Below are 18,722 nucleotides of genomic sequence, written 5' to 3' on the forward strand. Positions count from 1 at the left end.
GTCCGAGGCCAGGTTGGACAAGATTTGGAACAACTTGGGCTTGTGACAGGCATTCCTGCCCATGGCAGGGGGGTGGAATGGGATGAGCTTTAATGTCCTTTCCTTAAACCCAAACCATTGCAGGGTTCTAAAGCCTTATTCCTCTGGTCCAGGCTCCAAGCCTTGAGGCTGGCCTCTCTTGTGCTGTGTGCCACGCCTGCTCTGCCAGGGGAGAGTGGGGAGCAGGGGACAGCCCTCGGAGAAAAGCTTTGGGGGTCTTTTTTTGCTTGAAGCCAGCCCTTGTACATCCAGCCCCGTGTGAATCCTGCTCTGATCGCATGCACGGAAAATTTCAGTATAAAATATATAGTTATAAAAAAAATACTTCATGCAAAATTAAAACACCTTTCCCAGTGGGACATGGTCTTATTGTCAACCCTTCCCAACAGTGTTCAAGGAATTGTCACTCTGATGGCAGCTGGACCCCAAGGGGAGCTCTGCTGCATCTGGCCTGGGCCAGGAATCATTGCTTTCATTCCCTTTTTTTCTGCACTACTTAGGGCTAAGAGCTGAAATAAAGCAGAGAGACTTTAATTTGCAGAATCAATCCTTTCCTGGCGGCGCTTCGTGATTTCTTGGAGCTCCGACTCCCCTCTGCTTTTCTGGAATGGAAACAAAACAGGCAGTTTGGATTTGAACTTCAAGCTGCAGTTAAGTGACAGTATTTAATTAATGCTGTAAAAGTAGAGCTAGTTTCACAGAGATAAGTGATATCAGTAAAAAGCAGATTAATTAGTGGAAACAGGGGGATCTTACAGATTTGCTCAAAAGACACTTCGGAATTTTTACGTGTGTTTTATTGCTGGTGTAGGTTTGGTTGCATTTTTTTTCCCCACAATTGTATTTTTTAAAATGCCTGTTTAATGAGCTATCTGACGCTGCTGGTACAGCCCCCATTCCAGCAGGAATTATCCAGAAAAATGCTTACCTCCAGCTGGTTTTTCTCCACTGTGATCTTGCTGTAGACTCTATTTCCCTCATCACCGCACACCTTCTTCAGCTCCTCTCTGTTGAGGGAGAAGAGCTGAGCTCCAGTGAGGATGCCCAGGTGTTCCACGGTCCTGGGGAGACACAAAGTAGGGAGGTGACGATTGTGCTGCACGTGGCCTCGTGCCAGCGGTGAGGAGTTGGAGATGGGAGGCCAGGAGCTGCAGTGGGACCATATCACGGGGCCCTGGGGCTGTTCCAAGGTGGCAGCTGCAATTCCAGTAGCATTTCAGGCCTTGGATTTAGTTAGTTAACTGTTTATCTCCAAGAAAATATTTATACCAGAGAAAGGGAGTGACTTTGGGCTCTGAACATTCTGGTTATAGAGCCTGGATTGAACAGGGTTGAAATCTAATTTGCAACACAGGCTCTGTAAGTAAATCCAAGTGGCTTGTCCCAGGTGAGATGGTGCCGGTGGCCTCCCCCGCTCCTTCTCCAGGGAAGGACGAGCATTGCACGTGGCAATAGGGCAAATCTTACTCTTTGCTGAATGACTTGGCCTCCAGCCAGGCTTTGACTTCTTCAGTGCTGGATTCAAAGGTGAGGGGCACGAAAACTTGCTGAGGCTTTTCCACTTTGAAATTCCTGTGGGGAGGCTGAATTTTATTGTTTGTGATCTTCTTTAGCAGCTCGTCGTTCAGCTCATCCGTTTGGTGAATAAGTTCTGTAGAAACAAGTAGGGAATGAAAGCAAGTCTTCAGTCAAAAATGCCATTAAATGTTTGTGGGGAAACTGTAAGGCAAATGGGGATGTGGCTCAACATTCTTATTTAAATTCAGCCCAGAAAAGTGATTCCCATTTTCCTGTGCCCCTGTGTTGCCATTTATTTTGCTCCCATCACCCCTTGGCTGTTGCCTGATGTGGAAGCACAGTTCTGTGAGAATCTACAATTGGAGGTTTGGAATTGAGACCTTTTCAGTCCTCTCTGCTGCTTCTAGTCACTAATTTGCTGATCGCAGAGCTCCAGGTTTTGCTCCGCAACAGAACAGAAGCGGCAGGAAGCACAAACTGGGAATGAGCAACACACTCATGATGGGATGAGCTTGAAGGTCCCTTCCAGCCCAGGGCATCCTGTGCTTCTGTGAAAACTCCAGTGACTCTTCATCCAGTATCGCTTTCCCCATGAAACTCCTGAAGACTGTGGAGAATAACTCAGTGATACGAACAGATTTGTGTCCTTGTATTGTGGGGCTTCCTGTCGTCCCAGAAGGGCTCCTGCTTCCAGGAGTGGACAGGGTGGGATAAGGGGTGAGGTGAGCAGGGCCCCTGATCTCTCTCCTGCTCTGTGAGCCCCACAGCATGTGCAGGGTGAGGGAGTGATGCGGATCTCCTGTTTGGCCGGGAATTCTGTGGAACCACATGAAGGAAGCGGCCAGGCGGGCACTGTGTGTGTGCCGGGAGATGAGCAAAAGGAAGTGAGAGAAAGGGATTGACCTGAGCTGTTCCTTAGACACACTTAAACATTTTGGAAGAGAAAGGAAACTCTCTCCTTGGGAGGAGGAGGAGGAAGTTAGAACTGGAGGAAGGAGGCATGGGGTGATCACTTATTGCCCTGCTCGGCCCGGGCCGCCCGAGAGCCCCGGCGGTGTCACAAGCCCCAGGGCTGCTCTCTTGGCTCTTGTCCTGCCTGGAATGGCCTCCAGACACAGTGCTGCTCCATTGCTGTGATCAGTAAAAGGTGCAGGGGAGCCCCTTGGGCAGGTCTGGTCCCCCGAGCGCCCAAACCCAGGGGAGCCCAGAGTGGGACACACACGTGCGTTCTTTGGCGTCCTGTGCAGAGTGGCGCGACAACATCTCACTGCCCCACTTATCCCCGGCGTAGCTGGCAGGCAGCTTGTGGGTTGGGCTGGATGGGCCATAGCCCCTGGGGCTCAGGTCTCCTTTGTACCTCTGGTTAGACTGGTTAGAAAGGGAAAGAAAAGTAAGAATTTTTTTTGGTCGTTTTTAATTTTCTTAAGCTTTCTGCCTCACACCCACGGAGGGACAAACTGCCGTGTTCTCCTTGTGCTGATGTGGGGCTGGGGAGACCTCAGGTGGAGCTGCATGGAAGAAGTTAATTTCTGGGAATGAAGAACCCAAAGCAAAGTCTGAAGTTTGCGCAAGGGAATTCCTAGTTGTGCCAAACGTGTTCGATCTCATTGGAAGGCAGAGCCTCACTGCTCCGTAGCTGGGATGTGAAGCGGGACCACTGCCAAGGGCCTGGAGCGGACTGGAAAGTTTTTTGACGTTTTGATTAAACTAGCAGGGATTTATCCAGAAGCCTGCTGGGCCGCCTTAGGCTTTGCCCAAACGCTGCAATACCAAAATGGGGAAGCAATTCCATGCTTCCCTAGGGTGTTTAGAACACTCCAGCTCCACATTTCTGCAGTGCAAGTTGCAGTATTCAGTTAATTCTCACTTAGATGGTGTTTCCATCTGCCTCCACTCCAGTAACGTGTTCCTGGTGCTGAACTGAACTGGCTGAGGGAAGTGTCCATCTTTAATTTAACCCCCAAGAAAAATCTTGATGTGGAAAAATATGGAAAGCAGGAGGCTGGTGCACAAATAGGAAGGATAGGCCTTATTTGGGAAGACGATCGTAGCAAAATGTGAGTATTATCATAGGAGACTCAGGAATCTCCTGGCTTTGTCTACTTCTGAAGGTCTGTCCTGATTGGTGCATAGTATCCTAAGAAATCAGGGAGGTCTAATGCCAACATTATTCCCAGAGGCAGATTGTGCCCTGCAGCTGATACCAGTCAGGTATTACCTGACTACAGACCTGTTTGAGCTCTTCCAGTTTCACCACATCCAGGATATTGTACGGAACAGAACCGGCCTGCCCACTCCGGTTGAGCAACTTCCACCACTGCTTATTATCTTCCAACACCTGAGAGAGGGACAAAAATAAATCTGCTGTGGGAAAATGGGATTTCAGGCATAAACAACCAGGATATAGCGGGGCCGAACCATCCGAAAGGTGAAGTTGCCAGAAGGACATCACTGAGGCCAGGAGCTCTAATCAGATCTGTTGCTCTCAGATGCAATCCAGGACTGAAACTTTTCCTGGAAAGCATCAGAATTTATCGTAAGGATGAACAGGAGAGCACCTCTGCGTGCTGAAGAACTCATAGTTCCTACATAATGTCCCTGTTTCTCCAGACCTTTTTTTCCTAATGACTGAGTTTCTGATGTCTTTTTGCATTAAAATAAATAATTAAATAAATAAAAAGCCACATTTTGCAGAGAAACCTTTTCCTCAGGTCACAGATCAGTGTCAGCCCAAGTCACGTCCCACCTTGTCCAGCTGCCAACAGTGCTGCAGTAAGAGAAAGGTTATGAGAAAGGTGCTTTTCAGAGAAAACAAATCCTCGTGGAGGAGGAAGTGGTGATAAGGAACCGACCCAGCGGGGGATGAGCAGGGCTCTAGAGCGAGTTGTTGTCCTCCCTCCTCACTGTGGTTAAAATGGGACCGATGTCTTTGAGCTGAGGAAATGACACAACACAGCACAGGCAGCCTGCTCCAGCTTTGGGTTTGAGCAAAGCTTTGTGTCACTGCTGAGATACCACCAGGGAAAATGGAGTTGGTGCTTGTTGCTATCCCGAGCTCTCTCCTGCCCCTGGGGGACACACCTTTTCCAGGAACGGTCACGTACCTCCAGGATTTCATCCTTCAGCACCGAGAGCTCATTGGCGTTTCGCGCGGTGAAATCGTAGCGGATTTTGGCAAATCTCTTGGGCACAGCCACCCCCTGGGCCTCGAAATTCCTGCAGAAGAGAAGTGGCCTGAAGTTCATTAACCTGAGCTAGACTGTTGGAAGGACTCTGTGTGGAAGCTGGAATTGTATTAGAGGATCATCATAAACTAAAAATATATGTGACAATGTGGCCAGATTGCAATGAATCTAAAGACAGGACAGGGTTGGCTCGAGCTCACAGAGCTGCTGCCTCCAGTGTAAACTAACCGCCTCGTGAAAGCAAATGGTTTTTCACAGACATTATTCAAATAAAAGGGGAAAGGGGAAAAAAAACCCAACCAAGAAAAAAGGAAGGTTCCCATTAGCAAAAAAAGCCTACATGAAAAAGTGAGGTTGTGAGCTATGGCCGAAGGGCGGAGTTTGGTGCTGATTCTCAATCAATTCAGCAAATGACAGTGCATTGATGCAACTGTTTTTTTAGTCAAATTTAGTCCTGATTCTTCACAGTAATTTGCCTCAAGAAAATGAGCCCCATATCCTTTGGTGAGTTCCCTGTTGGCTGAGGCCCAGACCTTCAGGCCGTGACTTCTCAACATACTTGCAGTGAGACTGGCTCCCTCTTAATTGCTTCTTTTTGAAGTATGGTTTGTCACTATCATCCTGCTGAAGATGAACAGGGCTGGTGTCTCATCTTCATATATTCTTCCCCCTCGTCCCCTCTCCTTCTTTTCCCCTTTTTCACCTCTAAATAAATTTCTTCAAGGCGATTTAACCCTGGGATAGTCTAATCCACTTTAGTCCTTCGTGGTCCACCCTCAGATAGATGTGTTGGCACAGAAGAAGTAAGGGTGTTCTCTTAGGATCTGATACTGTAATAAAGGGAAGAGAAAGATGAAACAGGCATTTAATGTTTGTCTGTTTTCTCTCCATGTCATTTCGTGAACATGTACTCACACTTGGCCAAGAGTAGTGCATTCAGACACTGAATATGAGTATTGAAGAGGGGACTGAGAAGGAAGAAGCTTAGTGTTCTGCAATAGGAATTATGCTTTGGGGATTTTACGAATTGTTTCCCTCTTTTTCACCATCATGCTCTTCTTGCACACTTCCTTGTCTTTTGCTATTGAGCGAAAGTCTGGAGGCTCAGAAAGCCCAAGTTTCATCTGAGAAAGATTTCCTGTGTCAGAGAGAACGGAAGGGATTCTGTTTCCATCCTTTCATGCCAGGAAGGATGAACTGCCTGTATCAGGAGGTGCCGAATTGGTTCTGGGTGCTGCTGTAGCTCACAGAATTGCAAGACCCAGTGCTGCAGGAGTTCAAATAACAGACCAGTGGAAAGGCTCAGGGGCCACAAGCTGTGCTGCATCTCTCATGGACTTGCAAGGAACCTCTCCTTTGGTGTCTGTGCAAGTGCTGGCTGATGTGGGCACTAGGATTGCTCTTTTAATCAGGCAGCTCCAGTACCTTTCAGAAAAGAATTTTCATGGCACATCATGAGCCATTAATCTCTTGACTAACCATAACATTTCCTTACTCCTTGGTTTTACAGCATTACTCAAACACTGACATTTGTCATTTCACCAGCCATCTCCCTTGACCTCTAGCATCAGGCACTTGCAGGGGGAAGGATCTGGTCTCACAAATATTTTCATACTCTGATCTCTGTGATTTATTAACCATGAAGTTTTGCCTTCAGAACTCAAGATGCCATTTCAAATAATTTCATGTGCAAAAGTCGAGTTATTGGGCAAAAGGGATCCTTGATAGCTGGGTACAAAGGACAGCAGGACTGCTGTTGCTGTTTTCTTTTCAACTACTGTGCTTGCTGTGTGACCTTGAGGAAATAGGTTCACTGCAGCTTTATGGTTCCGTTTTTGCATAGGGAAAATAAGGGCAGTGATAATTGCTTTCAGTTGTAAAACACTTCAAGATTTATGGAATATGAATGATTCTTACTAAGTGAAAAGTGTTGCAAAGCTGGCTTAGTTGCACACTGTGCTAACAAAATCCCATATCAGCCTATTGACCCCAGCCTGAAACACTCATTAAAGTTTATGGGACATTTTGGTGGATGAGTTGAGGCAGTTGTTCTGCTGGAAATATCATACTGAAAGCACTTTTAAATCCATCATCCGCTTTGACTTTTTTCTCTATTAAAACTAAACACAACTGCTTGCTCTTTCCAGTTTTCTTAGTTTAGTTTTTGATGGGTAAGTACTCACTGTTAACTCAGCTTGTACCCCCATGGCATCTGAGACATTACAGTTCATTCTAGTCATAGCATAAACACACAATAGCTGTTGTACTGAGACAAAAAGAGTTATAAAACATGTAAGATATCCAATGGACTGGTATTAACTATCAAGTTGCATGGTCACTTTTGAATGTCAAATGTTCTTTTTATGGATACTGCATTAATTTAATTTGTGCTTAAACGTTAGCTAGGCTAGACATTGGTGTCTGAAAAGTTTACATATTTTTCCAGTGTCAAAATGTGTAAATTTAGTATTAAAGAAACAAAACATATTTACTTGTACTAGAGGAAAAATACTTTCGTAGCAAAGAAATTAACTGAGGTGCTCTTTAGAAATAGGTCTGGCTTGCTTACAGAATTGTTGCTTATGCAGTAAAGCAGATCTACAGATGTTTTCTTTTTTTCTTCCAGATAAAACTTGGATTGTTTGAAAAGTGGGGAGATATTTCACCATAGTACAAAAGAAGATACAGAAGAGGAGAGCAGAATGAGAGCTTTGCAAGTGCCACATGCCTGCAGCCTGCTGTCTTTAGCGATGCTGTTCCTTCCAGTCACTGGAACGTCAAAACAAAATATCCCAAGACTGAAGCTTTCCTATAAAGGTAAACTTTTCAGTAGTTTTTCTGATTCTGCCACTTTGGTTTCGATGTGATACTGCCAGCAGTTCTTTTTGTATTACTAACCAGGAAATACATAATAGAAGCCTTAAAGATGGATGAATTCTGCCTCGGGGCAGTATTAAAATCTGGGTTTTTTGTTGTGTCGGGGCACATGTTTCTGAAGTATAAATGTCTTTTAAAAGTATTATTTCTGTTTGCTCCAAGAGGATGTTAACAGACTATACATAAATTAGAGGGGAGTGGTCCTTGAAAGGCTCTGAGGTGCATTGGAGACATTCCTGTGTGGCTGGTGCGGATGATGTGACACATGGAGGACATTCACACCTTCCTACAGCATCAGAGAAAGTTGAGAGTGCTGACTCAAGTGTTTCAAGGGGACTGACATTTATTTTTGTAATAATTCTTTTTCTATCACTAAGTGGGTATGTTAAACTCTTCATATGTGGTTTTCTTTCTCCTTGCCTCTTTGGATCACAAAAGCGTGATTCTCTGCAGAATTTCTTAGTCTTGTGTGTAGTTCTTGTTAAGAATGGTACCGTCTGAGGGATTTCAACACAGACATATTTATGTATTAATGGCCAATTTTTTAAAGAAGGTGGATTTCTTTTTGCTTTGAATGTACAGTACACCTCCACAGGCACAGAGATGTGTCACTGACACTTCCTTCTTTAGTGAAAACAAATGCTCTCCAGTTAGTTATGTTTCAGCTATGTCAGCACCTTGCCCTTATGGGAGCTATTTCTGCTCTGTTTTTCAAACTTATGTCTTCCTATGCATTGCAGAGTTACACTCAGGATGGTGTGATGGGACAGGCTGTAGAGCCTTCATCGGGGCTTATGATATGTTTATCATGAGTTTAACACCCAGAGAAATGTATTGAGTAAGCAGAATGACATGCTATTTATTTACAAGCTTCTCTTTTGCTAGATTTGCATGCCACTGTGCATGCTATTCCACTGTGTATATAAATGTGTTTGGATGTGTTTGTGCGAGAGAGACAGAGGAAGCAAGATCAAGGGATCTTGACAACATTTTTATACATTCAGGGAACAGTTGCACTCCCTGAAGCCAATGCATACAGAAACTGAAAGAGCTGACATGAGTTACGAAAGTTAGCAGTAAAACCCTCCTGACATACAGCCAGCCTTCTCACAGCTAGGCCTTTTGAGCTAATTCCCAAAAGCAGCATATACCATATGGCCATGGCATTTACTGTGGATTTGACACTCACGATTAGTGAATCCCTCTCAACTTCAAAAGCAGATAGCCTTTGGCAAAATCCTGATGGATGCCTTTGGCAGGTAAAGAGGGGGAGAAAGAAAAATTAGTGAGGTCAACACAGGGGAAAAAAAATGGCTGAAATCTTAGTTTAAAATAGTGGCAGAGACCTGCTGGGAACAGTTGGGAAAATGCCTGAGCTCGTTTAAAAAGACAGTGAGCAGATGATTGATATTTAGGCCCTGACCCAAACTTTTATTAGCAACTTTATAAACCTTTCAGTTTGGCTTGAGGGATACCGTTTCCTGTCCAAACTTATTCACCTATATCCCTGTAGGGGGGGAAAATCAACAACAGATACAGATGCAAAACAGCACATAAATCTTAGTTTTGAGAGCTGTGATGGAACTGAAAAGTCAGAAGAAAGAGAATTACCAGAATTTATTGTGCCTTGTCTTACTTTCTTGGGGGGTTGGAAGGTGTATATTTTTCCACATGGAACAAGAAATAATTTAATGCTGTTTTTTCACATTTATGTATTGTAAATGATTCCAGTATGGCTTATCATAATTAAACTATATTTTGCATGTTGACAACAGAATATCAGATGTACTGAATATTTAATATAGTTGTGAGAATTAAGCCCACCTTCCTCCCCCCAAATCTTTCAGACAAAACAATTCCAAGGTTTCTGAGAATAAGATGTAGGAGAAATGAACTGTTTTGCCAGTTCTCATAAAATTGTTAGTCATGTCACTGACAAGTCCTGGCATCTCTGTTCTTTGGAATTCATACTTGAACTATCATGAAGAGGAGAATACAGGGCTCTTTTCCTTCTTTATGGAAAACAGATGAGAACTGGCCACATCAGGCAGTTCCAAAAACCTGGTCACATGTGTCTTTGAAGGGAAGGTTTCATCTCCTTTCAGGTGCAATGTGCTTATGGCATAGCTCCATCTTCCCAGAAGAGCTGAGCATTTGCTGGGGCAGGAGAGCTGGAAGTAAGCGGGACTTTGCTCTGCAGTTACTGAATCTCCCAGTTGCATCAATCAGTGGTGGATGGAGGAAGAGGGAGAGGGTAGGGTGGTTAAAGATGTGTCTATAACTGCAGGAGTGCTTCAATAAACCACAGCATGTCAAAGCTCCTTTGTGTTCAAACAGCAATTGAAATTTTAGACCTTCTCTGAATGGCAGTTATAGGTTTCCTTCTTCTCAAGGTTGTCATCTTAACGAATGGGAATCTGTGCAGGAAATGTTAAGATATTCCAGTGAGTGATGTTGGGATCAATGTAAAGTCATACAATGGATTTCCTTTATTGTTTGTCCCAGTCTAAAGATGTGTTCTAAAAAATTGTGCATGTATAAAACTAAAACTACACACAAATCAATTAAAATATGTTGTAGTACAGAATCAAAGTCATATATTTTCCACCTGTGTTAACCGAATACACTATGATCTTTAATCACATATCTCATCCTTTCACATTTTCCCTGATCCATTAGTTGAAAAATTCTCTTATTCACTCAGACTTAACGTTTAGATACTCGTTCATGTCATTACTATCCCAGAAATTGTCACTCCTCTTGTGATGTTTTTAGGGTGCTCTCACTCCATATACCTTACTTATTCTGTGTATCTTAGATACTTCTACAAGATTGAGGTGCTTTTACTATTACAGCTTTAATATTAGGAGAAGGTAACAAACTGTCTTCTAATAGAAGATTATGATCTTTAGAAAACCAGGGGATGATTTTGAGTAATATTCCATATTTTGACTCTCTTTGCCTAGTACTGCTTTCAGTCTAAGACCAACAGTGTGTATTTATCACTCATTTTCATGTAGCTGGAGATAACCTGTGACCTTCATCCAAACTGCAGAACTCCACAAGCACAGAAGTGATATTCAGCTTCCCTAAGCAGCACGTCCTTGTTGTCTGCTGCCTCATTTAACATCCTCATTCCAACCTCTAGAGCAGATGCAGAAGGTTTTCATATACCAGTCTAATTCATTAATGTCATTTTCAGGACAGCATCAGTTCTGTTACTAAAGAATGGAAGGCTCAGTGTCCTAATTCATGTATGTTTAATTCATACAGTGTAGACAGTCTTGTTTCTGTTTGATCTTCTGAGTAATAATTTTTCCTAATTCATTGGGAGGTCCTTCCATAAATATCGTGTGTGTGTCTTTTTAGATTTTACTTCATAGGGAGAAGTAAAGAATAGCCAGACCAGAAGGTTGATTGCCTTCTGAGAAAAAGAAGAAAAAAAAGCAAATTTTTCTCAATTTGTGGCTATCCTAAAATTTTCTGCCGAAAGAGAGAATCCTAATTGCAAATTTAACCCTATTGATTTGATTTACTTGGCTGCTTTTCATGGACATTTTAGTAAGTGTAGTCTGTGTTCTCAGTGAATGCATTTATATTACAAAAGTGTGCACCCTAGTTTCTTGGCTGGGGGGCATGCCCTAGCCCAGATTTGGACATTGTCACCAGTGACATTCACAAACATCTATCATTCCCGTGTGGGAATGTGGCCATTCCCCAGAGCAAGCCATGCTTACTGGGAATGTGGCCATTCCCCAGAGCAAGCCATGCTTACTGTGACAGCGGTGACTTGGTCAGAGGACCAGGAATCCTGCATTGTGACACAGTACAGAGGAATAAGCAGGACTGAAGGCAACGTTTGGCTTTTAAAGCAGGATTTACTTAGCACTGTTAAAAACGACTATGGTAGTAATTTACATCTAATAAACAAAAGCATTATTCTCAGCTGATTTGTTTTTCTCCATATAGAATGAATTAAGATGCAGTCTCATTCTCACTGAAGTCATGGCAAGAGTTTTTCCACTGAAGTAAATTGAAGCAAGATCAAATTCACGCTCCTCACTTTTTTCATCTTACCTAAATAAACTAAAGACAGGTAGTTCTTTCTCCTCTGCTGAAGGATGACAGTGCTAAATCATCAGCTCCACATGGAAATTAGCCATGTTTAAGGATTGTTTAGTTTCACGCAGTGTTTTGCGCACAGGATTTTCTTCCCCCAGAGTGATCCATTCTTAAAACATGGTGAAAAAGCAAACAGAGAACATTTTGGTGCCAGGAATTCTTTTGAAAATTTGACTGGGTGAATGCATTTCCTTAATGTTCAAAAATTATCCTTTGACCATGCTATTTAACAGTGTCAAGCATTCTGTTCTCTATATTGTTTTTGCTTTAAACCTGTTTCATTTTAGAACTGATGAGATGCTTAACTGTTGCATCAGAGCAGTTAGTTTGTTCAGTTTCAGTACAGCTGGCTTATTTCCATGTCATGCATCATTTAATTATACATATAAAACATAGTTAAAATTGTACAGCTCCATGAGCCTCACTTAAACTGTCTGTGGCACTGCAGTAATCCCAGTACCCTGACGGGGTGTTGCACAGCTGTGACTGGTTGGAATGTGGTAAACTGGTGATGTGTAAGAGAGCCTAGAAGTGAGCTTGCATTTTGCAGCTGTGCTTGCTCTACTGGAAGAGGAAGTTAAACCAGAAAAAAACTGCTCTTGTGGCAATATCAGCATCTGTAAATCTGAATGCTTAATGAAAATCAAGGAAAATGTGCTGAGTGAGGAAGTGGTGCTTTTCCCTTGTTTGTCATTTATTAATTTTTGGTGGTTTGTTATTTCTCAGAAAAATCTATCTCAGATTCCTCTGTGGAAAAACATGAAGTGTTTATGTGAGAGTGAAGATCCTAGTATTGGATGATTGTCTAGATATGCAAAAGACTTTGCCTGTTTTGTCTCAAAAATGCTTTCTGGAGGCAGTGATCATTGAGACTTAAAATGTACCCTAGCTTGGGGTACATTTGGATGGATGGGCACTGCTGTCCATGTGTATATGCTGTCGACTGAGTATAAACTTGAAGGCATTTATTACATCTTAGTAATGGGAAAAGCAGCAAATTTCTTACAGACATTTTTTTCCTTTTTTAAGCTAGTGAACTTGAAGGTCAGATTCAACTATATGTTGCATTTTCTGTCATATAATTATCATATCTATAATGTCCTGAAGAGCAGCCTCCAGTCAGTGACATCAACAGTTTACACAGCAGTTGAACTAAGAATAACCTTGGAGAACTGACCCATGTCAACCTCTTATGAGTGTAAACTGTAGTTCACAACAGTTTCTGTTTTTTCATGATCACAGAAGGGCCTCAGTTGGATAAAAGAAGAATTGTGTTCAAAAAATACAAAACTATTCTGCTGAATGTTCACTTTACTGTATCTCAGAAGAGGAGAGGAAACAAAACTGAAAGAGTAATACTTAATAAAGTATTTTTGCTCCCTTATAAAAAGAAGGACAGGACAACATCAAAAACAGCTTCCCTAGAAGAATGCAGGGAAGATACATGATAAGTGGCATCAGCTTGGAAGAGGGATCAAAACTCTTTCTTTGATTGCTTTTACTAATGACATCTGTTTAAGCAAATCCAATTCAGAGCAGTTTCAGAAATCCCAAACTTGTTCTCTTTCTGAGCACTATTTGGAGGGCATGATCTGCCTGACATCAGTGTCTGTCTAGCAGTGGACATCTGTGGTCACTATGCAGGTGCTCGATTCACATCCTGTTTCCTTTTCCTCCCTCCCCATTTCTGCAGTTCCATTTATAGGTGAGTTCCCCAAAGAAGAGCTGAGGAACATAGGGGATGACTCTTCCGTACTCACAGTCCTTTGGAGATAAATACACAGAGATAGCAGAAAGAGTCAGAATTTCCTTTAATAAACCAGCGCAATATCAGACAGGAAGGGCCAGGAAGTGCTCCAAGAGCTAGAGCATTACACAGATGGGCTGGGAGGGCTGGGAATGTTCAGCCTGGAGAAGAGGAGGCTCTGGAGAGCCCTTAGAGCCTTTTCCAGTGCCTAAAGGCGCCCCAAGAGAGCTGGAGAGGGACTTGAAGAGCCTGGAGTGAAAGGACAAGGAGGAATGGCTTCCCGCTGCCAGAGGGTGGGTTTAGATGGGATATTGGGAAGAAATCCTTCCCTGTGAAGGTGCTGAGGCCCTGGCACAGGTTGCCCAGAGAAGCTGTGGCTGCCCCTGGATCCCTGGCAGTGTCCAAGGCCAGGCTGGACAGAGCTTGAAGCAACCTGGGATAGTGAAAGGTGTCTCTGGCCATGGCAGGGGGTTGGAACGGGATAATCTTTAAGGTCCCTTCCCACCCAATCCCTTCTGTGATTCCATGATTCCAGCATCTCTACACACATGGAGAGCCAAAGCGCAGTGCAGCATCTTTGGCACCTGATCCTTAAGGTCACTTTGCTGGGCTGATGTTGGGAAACAAGACCTATGGATGGACTGATGAAGTCAGTCAATATTTTTGCCTCCTGCGGTGGAAAACACCTGCGATTCCTTTCCTTGCAGAGCTGCTGGGGGTTAAACAGCAGACAGTGCTTATGGGAATAACCCCTCAGCTGATCTTTGTCTTCCCTTGGTGGTTATTAACAGTGGCAGGGAGTTGTCTCCAGGATGCCCAAACGTCCCAGTGTCACTGTACGTGTCCGTGTGCGTTCATGAGGTTCCGAGGCGGGAGCCAAAGCTCCGGGCGTGCGGATCCATTACCTATTTCCATGTGGAGTGATGTTCTGTTTGAAGGCATCCCCGACCTGTGTCTGCTCAGCCGTCTGACCACGCTTGAGTGAGGAGTTCCAGTAAGGATATCCATTGGCTGAGGAGAGCTGGAAAGGCAGACATGGAGTCAGTGTTACCAGGAAAGGGGAAAGCTGATCGGAGAAAAGGAGAGGGATAGTGGTAGATGAGTCATGGTCTGGCAGATTTTGGTCAAGGTGTTCTCCAGGGAAGCCTGTGTCCCTGGAGCTCAGTTACGCTGTAGGGTGCTGTTGCCTTGGATTGGGAGAGGCTCATTATTGCTGCCCTTTTCCAGCCTCATTTGCTTTCTGTATTTAACTGGGGCAACCGGATCCAACTGAGTTTTGAGCCAACTACTTGTTGCATGCCACCACTACCCCTGCAGCTCCATTTCTCCGGAAAAGGGGGAGGGAGAGTGAAGAGACAGGGACACAGGACTAACCTTCCTCTTGCAAGTGTCCAATGTCTATTTCCCAGGGAGCTCCACGGAAGATTTCTGTGGGTGGTTCCCAGCCGTTGTGGAATTTGGGGATGTAGGTGGGGATGTTCGTGTCTCGGGGCCACTCGGCTCTAGGACAGAAAGTGGGAATATGAGGTGACATTCACGAAGAATGTGTCTTTCAGGGCATCCCCTGAAAGAAGAAGCAGGAGCATCAGGGAATCCAAGCATCCCGTCTGCGTGGGGAGCCTGGGGAGATGGCAGCTCTGTCCTTACCTGGATCTGGTCCATGTCTCCCCCAGGGAATCCCAGAGGTTTATCTCTTTGGGTGTCAGGTGTCCTCTCAGGAAATCGGTGGTGTCTTTAGAAAGCAGTGGGCTGAGGACAGACGGGGCCAGCTCGGGGCCACCGCAGCTGTTGATGATCTGGGTCACACACAAACCACACAAAGAGAAGAGAACTTGCAGGAAACGGTCAAAATGTCAAACCAGGGACACACAGATGAGCAGGAAGCGAAGACAAAGCTGATCCTTGGATCAGCACAGTCACTGCAAGAAACATCAACCTAAGTCTTTGAAGGAGACTGGACAGTTCAAGGGAACATGAGATTTTTTTGGATTGGAGTCAAAGGAAGAGCTGATCTACAAATGAGCTGTTGTTACAGACGAGTGAAGTGTCAGAAGCTGACACTTCAAAAAATGGAAAGTATCTTGCTATTCCTTTGTGGCTCCTTTTCCAAGTTGGGATTTCTGCTTCCAAGCATTTTCAGTGCAAATACTGAGCCGTATTTGCCTGAAGGTGAGACCAGACAGATTCCCAGTGGGGATTCCAGCTGGCTGCCCCTTTTGTTCACAGTAATGCCTTATTGACCCGGTGGAAGGATTCATATTTGCTGGGATTCCTGTATTTACTTCAAGCTTCAAACCGGATCAGAGGCCAGGAACAACCGGCATCACTTCTGGAAGTTCCTGAGAAAGCTGTGGCCAGGTATGAGCAGTTTTCCAACCCTGTTGCACAATCTATCTACTTGTAAGTGTGAACTAGAAATAAAAGGAGTTCCCAGTGAGACCTGGGAATAAGATTTACCAGTTCCAGCGGCCTGAAGAGGAAATGCACCAACTCTGAAGCACGGGGGTTTTGGATGTGCTTCCTTAGTTTGGCCTGAAAAGAGAACGTAAACACAGTTTAACCCTAACCTGAGTGTGCCTTCTCTTTTCTGTCACATGGGGCGAGTGTTGTGGACTGATGAGAAGAGTAAGGGATGGAGGAGTAGGAATCATTCATTTTTATTTTGTGTCCATTTCTAATTCCCAGTGAATTTCAGGTGGGGGGGAATACCCTCTCTGTTAAATCAGTGCCTTTAAAGCTAATTTGAACAGACACAGAACACCTTGGCTTATTTTGAAAGTCCTAGTGAGGAAGGACCAGGATTGCTGGTGCTTCTGCCTCTTGCAGGGTTGAGAATCCCACTAGTTCCATGGATGAAAACAACAGGATAGGTGTTCTGAGGGTCCCCTGGCAAACTGCTGACAAGGGAAAGTCTCCACCAAGGTCTTGCCTGGGGCACCCGGAGCTGCCCTGGCCACTGAAAGGCTCCAAATCCAGTGGTATTTGAGATGAGCTGTGGCAGAATGGAGGAGCAAACACTTGGGATTGATTTACTGCAAGAACTGGGTTTCAGTAACAGCAATCAGCTGAGCTGTGGTGAGAAACCTCTCCAGTTTGTGCTCCCATTCAGCTCCTTCTCCTGTCCTGGACTCCTGGCACTGTTGCCATGGGAGACAGGCTCCCCGCTCCTACCGAAATGCAAAGCATTTGAAATGCCGGAGATGAAACATTAATGTGGAGTGGGAAGTGCGAAACAACTGCTGGCAGCAGGGTGACCCAGTGAACGGGCACTTCCCAGGGACTCGGCAGCCCCATGGTGAGGAACGTGGCAGGACCCCACCACAGTGTCCCAGCTCTGCTGCGTGCTCCACCCTGGGCTCTTGCCAGGAGATCAGCTGCTCCTTCTGATTCTGAGCAGGCACAAATTAGCCATATTTGCTTCTCAAAGAAAAGGCTGGAGCTTGGTATCCTGCTTTAAGGTTGTTTACAGTCTCTTGGTTTTCCTTATTAATAACTGCCCAGGAAGGAGCTTGTAGGATGTGTTCGCTGGACAAGTTTGGTCACAACAAGAATTCCTGCTGCAGTGGTGAGGCAGGGACTGAGCCTGGTTCACTGTCCCCAGAGCTCAGGTAGTACAGGACAGTCAGGCCAGTAAAGCCCCTGCTCAGGGCTGGGAACGAGATCCTGGCCAGCTTTCCCTCTCTGCCCCTCTCTGCAGTCCTGCTGGCCTATGTCATGCCCTGGGGCCACTCTGCCGTTGCTCAAATGGCCAAAATCCACTCATCCAGGAGTGGGAAAGGGAGGGAGGGCACAGGAATTCATCTTAGGTGGTGAGGCCTGGAAATTTTCAAGGCAACAAATTGATCTTTGGATAATTACAGCAGAGCAGAGAACACGGTGCCATGGGCTCTGGCAGGGCTGTGCTCAGCTCTTTGTTCTCTCCCAGGTCCAAAAGTGTGACCAGTTCCAGCAGCAGCAGCAGCAGCAGCAGTGACAGCTCAGCCAGCGACTCCTCTGACAGCCAGGACTCCTCTACCTCCTCCGAGGACAGTGACAGTGAGGACAGCTCCTCCTCTGTTGAGAGTCTTTCTGAAGAATGGCTAAAAAGCAAAGGTCATGATAACACAGCAGGCTTAGTAAAGATGCAGACACTGAGTCCTTGAGCAAGAGGTTGCATAGATAACAGAATGTGCATTCAGATAAGTAAGAAGACAGAAACCATATGGAAGAGGAAGATAAGACCACCGTGTTTACAGATCCCACGGAATAGCTCCCACCAATGAGGAGCTCGACTTTTGCAATATGTATGAGCTAATTAAAGGTACTATAAGTGTAGTTTTGAAAAATAAATCGAGACTTGCTGAACATGATGCCTTGAGTGCTTGTCTCCCGCGACTCCACCCAACACTCCTCCTCCTCCCCCTCCTCCTCCTCCAGCAGCTCTTCCTCCTCCTCCGACTTCGACTCGGATCCGAGCTCCTCCAGCAGCAGCAGCAGCAGCAGCTCTGAGGATGAGCCCCCAAAGAAGAAGAAGAAGAAATAGCTGGGGAGCTGCAGGACTGGTGTGGAGTGGGGGACAAGCCCCTCCCAGGGGCTGGAGCACACGGCTGCCAAACATTCAATGGTCAACATTTCTACTGCTCACACTTTCCAAGTGTTTTGCCTAGTTGTTCCTAGGACATGGAAGGTATTAAATGGCTTCCTGAGACGTACTGAGAGAGTATTTTTGTGCTTTATCCTTTTATGGAAGATTTTACTTTTTTAGTTCCAAGAAAAATTAAAAAAAAAATCTATCATCAGATTCGTTTCCATGAGCTGAAGTCCAGTAACCTGGATGCTTACATGCTGGAAAGCAGAAGCTTTTTATTGCAGGTTATGTTGTGCATTGTGTGCTGTTCCTCTGTTAATGACAGCTTCACTTCCATTGAGAAAATCCTCTCCAACTGTTAAAAGCAGAAGTTTTTCAGCGCTGCTGTGGAGCTGTGGCATTGTTGAAGCTGAATGCACAACGTGTCCCACACAGAGCCTCCCATCTCATCAGCTGGTGCCAAATGGATTCTGTGCTGCTGAGCTTGTGTTCCAATGGCTTTTCCTGATGCTTCCAGGTCCAGTCTTAAGTGCACCATCCAGCTGAGCTGTGTTGGTTTGTTACTGATCAATGGAGTGCTTGTCCTGCCCGCAGGCTCTGGGCTTTTCACTCCCCTGTGGCCTTGGCTCGTGCGTTGGAAGTGTTTGCTGAGACACAGAGTGTTGGT

The 18,722-nt window shown here is 45.0% G+C and overlaps 1 pseudogene across 1 annotated transcript in view; it reads right to left on the reverse strand.

Moving 5' to 3' along the window:
• Nucleotides 1-569: 569 nt before the first annotated feature.
• The window catches only part of LOC309585711 (epidermal growth factor receptor kinase substrate 8-like protein 2), a 69,696-nt pseudogene continuing 51,543 nt past the window's right edge, over nt 570-18,722 (reverse strand). Inside the window, exons 2-11 of the transcript in view lie at nt 15,946-16,020; nt 15,136-15,284; nt 14,864-14,990; nt 14,394-14,509; nt 4,662-4,773; nt 3,776-3,895; nt 2,778-2,925; nt 1,507-1,690; nt 968-1,100; nt 570-641 (exon numbers count right to left, since the gene is read on the reverse strand). The product of the transcript in view is annotated as an epidermal growth factor receptor kinase substrate 8-like protein 2 (transcript). The remainder of the gene's footprint in view (nt 642-967; nt 1,101-1,506; nt 1,691-2,777; nt 2,926-3,775; nt 3,896-4,661; nt 4,774-14,393; nt 14,510-14,863; nt 14,991-15,135; nt 15,285-15,945; nt 16,021-18,722) is intronic.

Source organism: Coloeus monedula (genome assembly GCF_965178545.1).
Source record: "Coloeus monedula genome assembly, contig: HAP1_SCAFFOLD_149, whole genome shotgun sequence".
Taxonomy (NCBI): domain Eukaryota; kingdom Metazoa; phylum Chordata; class Aves; order Passeriformes; family Corvidae; genus Coloeus; species Coloeus monedula.